At 35.4% G+C, this 5570-nt stretch overlaps 2 pseudogenes; both read right to left on the reverse strand.

The window, feature by feature from the left end:
• Positions 1-2678: 2678 nt before the first annotated feature.
• LOC119825050 lies at positions 2679-3025 on the reverse strand (annotated as a pseudogene).
• A 1067-nt stretch (positions 3026-4092) lies between these two features.
• LOC119825242 lies at positions 4093-4429 on the reverse strand (annotated as a pseudogene).
• Positions 4430-5570: the final 1141 nt, after the last annotated feature.

The following is a 5570-nucleotide window of genomic DNA, read 5'->3' on the forward strand; positions in this document are numbered from 1 at the left end:
ATAACACTTATGAGTTGCTTACATTTGAATAAATTATTTGCATTTTTTCTATAAAATAAATATATGGCTTTAAAATAGATGTTATGAGAACAGGTCTTTCTAAAATAATATATTTTAAAAATATAATCTTCTGTATTTTAATTTTATCATCATATGTAGCCTTGTAGCTTAATTATACACTCCTTATGCTTATATATTAAAACCTGCTTCTCCCTCTTTCTTAAATAAAATTATATACAGTAATTTATATTACTCAGCATTTCATAATACTGTAAAACTGAAATGTATTTTGAAATATAAATAATTTAATAGATTCATTTAATATTTTATAGATAGAATAGTAAAGAGATAACTTTCTTAGTCTTTTTTGCTTACAGTGGACTTTTTGGTAACTTTACAGATCCCTACCAAGTGGTTTCTGTCTTCATAAATATGTATCTATAGTTTTTACAATTGCTCCATGTTCTTATTAGTGTGTGTGTGTGTGTGTGTGTGTGTGTGTGAGACCATGTATATGTGCGGAATGTGGTAACTTCATATTTATGGTGGTACATTTCTATCTGCTAGGCTTACAGACACCAGTCAACATATCCAACCTGAAACATGTTTTTATACATACAGCAAGTTTTCAGGATGATGCTGAAAGACAATTATTGTCCATTGTGGAAAAATGACTAACAGGAGAGTCACATTTTCAAATCTGAAGTATTCCTTCCAAAAATTAAGTATTTTCACTGGATTAATAAATGCAGTCTTTTGAGAGATGAGGATACATGCCAGTGGCAGTACATTTACTAACATTCACAAAGTATGGAATTATCTATACGTTAATTATTTCATTCATATAATTAAAATTATATATACACACATATTGTCTTTCCAAATAAACATTAAAGTTACCCATATTCAAATTATAGAAAATGTGTGAATACTTACATGTAAGTAACATTTATATTTTACAATAGTATTAATATGTCATTTAATGCATAAAGACTCCTTATGAGAAGATTTTGATTTACACGTGGCAAGCACTTTTGAATTCTCATTAAGCAGTGATTTTGAATTTTTCTGTGTATAGCTAATTATCACAAAACAAGTTTTAAATCCTTTACATTTTTCTTTTCTTCTAAATTTAGAAAGTGGAAAAGATGTTGATGGTTGAGGTGGTGTGTGATTTGCTCCAATCAGAGGATTCTTGTCAGGTGTTTATACTTTCCCTCCCCATAAAAGTCTACAGGCCTAAAATGCTTCAAAATAAACTTAGTGGGGATTATAATTGTCTCATTGCCTGAGTACACATCTGGGTATATTGAGTGTGTTTATTTTTATCAAGAAAACTTTTAAGTTTACAATTCCTTTAGTAACTTTTTTTTGTTGTTGTTGGTTTTTTGAGACAGGGTTTCTCTGTGGCTTTGGAGTCTGTCCTGGAACTAGCTCTTGTAGACCAGGCTGGTCTCGAACTCACAGAGATCCACCTACCTCTGCCTCCCGAGTGCTGGGATTAAAGGCGTGCGCCACCACCTCCCGGCTAGTAACTTTTTATATGACCACAGATTTATCGATCTTTTCTATACATACAGTCTATAGAGTAACCACAAATGTTTTCATTTCTTATCTCACACTTTAAAGTAAATGCTTAACACATTTTCAGTCAACTTCACTTTTTATTTTATATCAAAAATTTGATTATGTGGAAATAGCATTTGTCTGTTTAACTAAAGACTAAAGACTAAACACAAATAACAGCGACAATGAAAAACACTTTAGAAAATGTTCACAAACACATTTCTTTTAAGGCATACCCATTCTTGTCACTGTAAAATATATTACATTTCTGTTTCTCACTGATTGATTTTTAACAATTCAATAACCAAATGAGGTCTAAGGAAATAGAGATATACTTTTAGAATAAATACTGAATATTTACCTGAATGTTTGTAAACAAGCTAAGCGCTTGAATGTTGTTACACATTTCCTGTATACACATATATGTCTATATTAAAAATTATTTACTTATTCTGAATTATTATAAATATTTAAATTATAAGTAGCTATTTTTCTCATAGTCATTGATAATTTATATTTTCATATATTTCATATAATTTTTATATTACTTTTAAAGTGATTTTATGAATAAGATGAGAGAAAAATAGCTCTAGGCTTGAAGGAAACCATCACAAAAGGATCCATTGAAATTGAGGTTAAAGGAAAATGTATGATCCAAATATCTTATTCCCTTCCAGGTTCTCCTTTTGCACTTATTACATCAAGCTTCTTTGCATTCAAATCTTAAAATATTTAATTCTAAATTGAAGTAACCACATTTCATTGAAAGTGCAGCACTTTAGGAATAATTGTTTTACTTCTTAAGGGATGATTTTCTGATCTGAATTTCCCTTTCATCAATATTACATTTATTATCTAGAAGCTCTAAATATAAATGAGGAAGACAGGTTACTTCAATGTGTCATATAGTATACACCTTTGTCCCATCAGCTTGGATGGCAAACGTTCATTGTATTGAGCCATTAATCTGGTTGAAGCCCCCTGGTTTTTGGCACACTGTCCTCACTGGATCTTCACTGGAGCTCTTCTGGGGTATTTTATGTTTTGGGGATCTTCTGGGTTTCATTCTGCAGGACCTGTTCCTTCACAAGCTCTAGCACAACCTAGATAGGTCAGATAGACCCACTGGCCCCATCTGCCTCATCAGTCTTTGGCTTCTTGGTGTCAACATCATCCTCCTCATCGTCTTCAGCTACCTGCTTGCCCTTAGGAGCCTCAGCTTCCTCATCTTCATCTCCATCCTCTTCCTCACCGTCACCTTCTTCGTCCTCCTCCTCATCCTCCCCACCTTCTTCTTCACATCTACCTCATTGTTGGCCTCCTGTTCCCCATTTTCCTCATTAGCACTGCCATTGGCAGGTGTGTCTCTTCCATTCTCTGCCTCCTCCGCAACTTCCTTCTTCTCCTTCAAGTCCTTGGTGGTGATCTCAGAGCTGGTGTCCACGGCCGCGTCTGACATGGTGGGGCACTCCAGTGATCCGCTGCAGCGAGGACGAGACAAATCGAGTTCGAGGACTCTAGCGAGAGAGCTGCCGGAGTCCACCACGGAGGAGGAGGAGACAGCGGGCAAGCAGGCAGTGAAGGCAGTGCTCAGAGCAGCACCGCAAACAATGCAAAGATGACTTTTCAGAGCAGCCAGTGGTGCTTATTCCTACCTTTTGTGGTCTGGGTATTTTAAGCAAATGGAGATTAAATGTGGGTGATTTCAGCATTCACTGGAACTTCCTCCCTGTACTATTCTATATTTCTGTTTTATTAATTTAATTCTTGTCTTTCTTTTCCTTAGTTATTTTTTTAATTCCCATTCCCATCATTGCTGAAGCTGATCACTGACACTTGGCCAGCATTTCTTACTAAAAGTTTGTGTGATCTGGTAACAGCCTAGATGTTTATTTCACTCTAGTATAATGCACACAGCACTAAACTATCATACTTGGGCATGCCACCAGGGCTTCGTTGTCACCATGGGGTTAGAGCACTTGAAAGGCAAGAGGGCCATTCTATTTCTATGTCTCAGAGATTAGTCTTCACCTATTATCTGTATATAATTCAGAGGTAAATCAATTTTAAGTGTTTGTTTACAGTAAACTGGCTGTTGACAAATTATCCAAACAAACTGTAGAACCCATCTGAGGTATTGAATTTGTTTTTTCCTTTTTTTTTTTTTTGGTTTTAACACAAGGGCCTGACTGTGCTTAATCATCAAGCTGCATACTCAAGAAACAGGCCAGCTCAAATAGTGCATTATCACTAGCAAATAAAAGTTTCAGGAGTGCTCAAAATGCTTCCTTAGAAGGTAGTATGAATATTATACTATAAAACTGATGTGGGGGCTTGATCTTTAGGAGACAGGTCTAAAAACCAATATATGTTGATTTTGTGTGTGTGCAGAAGGTATGTTTGTCCCTAAGGTTTTCTACATAAAACAAAATGAATAAACTTTTTTTCTTTTTCTTTCTTTGTAACAGGTAAGTAAAAGATTTCAATTTGATTCTTCTAAAGGGAAAAGTAGTTGAAATTAATTATTCATTTTGCAATCATCATCTGTACAAATTTTTCATAGCTCTCTTGTCTCTCTCCATCAATATCTGCTTCTCTAATCATTTCATCTAATTCTTCATTTGTTAGTTTTTCCCCTAAGTTTGTTCTGACATGGTACAGTCCTACTGTGCTGATGTAACCATTTCCATCCTTGCCAAAGACTTGAAATGTCACATGGATTTCTTCTTCCCTGTCTGTATCTTTCATTTGACTGTCCATCATGATGAAGAACTCCAGGAAGTCAATGGTGCTATTCCCATCATCTTACCCTTATTGATCATTCCTGCAATTCAGCTTCTGTTGAGTTTCGAGCCATTGGCATAATGAAAGTCCAAGTACCTTAGTTGTGATGATGTCATTACCATCTTTATTGAATAAGGAGAGACTTTCATGAATTTGGCAATCTGTTCTTCTTTTCATATTTTCATGAATTTGGCAATTCAGTAAGCAGATAAGCCATGGTGATAGCCAAATAAGAGCACAATAGACAAGGGTGACTGCACCAGTGCAGGGGCTATGACTGCTGAGCTGCCTCTGCTAATAATACTGCAACTAAAGTACTACCTGCTCTGTACTGTGAGTCACATTTTGTGGTGCTATTGGTCTCCAAAACTTTTATTATGAAGAAATGTTGTATTTTTTCAGTGTGTTTTTTCAGTATCTATTGAGATAATCATGTGGGAAAAAATCAAAATGCCCAGGATAGCTAAAACAATCATGTATAATAAAACAAAAACTTCCAGAGGTATCAGCATACCTGATTTCAAACTCTGCTATTTAGCTATAGTAATAAAAACTACATAGTAATGGCATACAAAACAGACAGGTGGATCATGGCAATTGATTTAAACACCCCCGCATAAATTCACACGCCTATGAATACATGATTTTTGGCAAAGAAGCCAAAATGATACAATGGAAATAAGAAAGCACTTACAACAAATGTTGGTGGTCTAACTGGATGTCCTCATTTAGAATAATGAAAATAGATCCATGTCTTTGACTGAGCACAAAACTCAAGTCCGAGAGCATCAAAGACCTCAACATAAATCTAGATACACTAAAACTGATAGAAGAGAAAGTGGAATTAGCCTTGAGTGTATTGACATAGGTGGTGTGGGTGGTCCTTCTGTCTATGTGTTGCTTTTATTGGTTAATGGATGAGAAACATAAAGAAATGCTCAACATCCTTTGTTGTTGGAATTCTGCTTGTATGTTCCCTGCTGCTCAGACCTGAAATAACCACACAGAAAGTATGCTATTTGCAATACTGTTTGGCCAATTGTTTAATCATATTTCTGGCTAACTCATATCTTAAATTAACCCATTTCTACATTAATTTGTGTATAGCCATGTGGATGTGGCTTACCGAGAAAAGTTCCAGCATGTTTGCTCCTGGCAGCGGGTACATGGTGTCTTCTGACACCACCTTCTCTCTCCCAGCATTCAGTTTAGTTTACCCC

Source organism: Arvicola amphibius, chromosome 10 (assembly GCF_903992535.2).
Source record: "Arvicola amphibius chromosome 10, mArvAmp1.2, whole genome shotgun sequence".
NCBI classification, from domain to species: Eukaryota; Metazoa; Chordata; class Mammalia; order Rodentia; family Cricetidae; genus Arvicola; species Arvicola amphibius.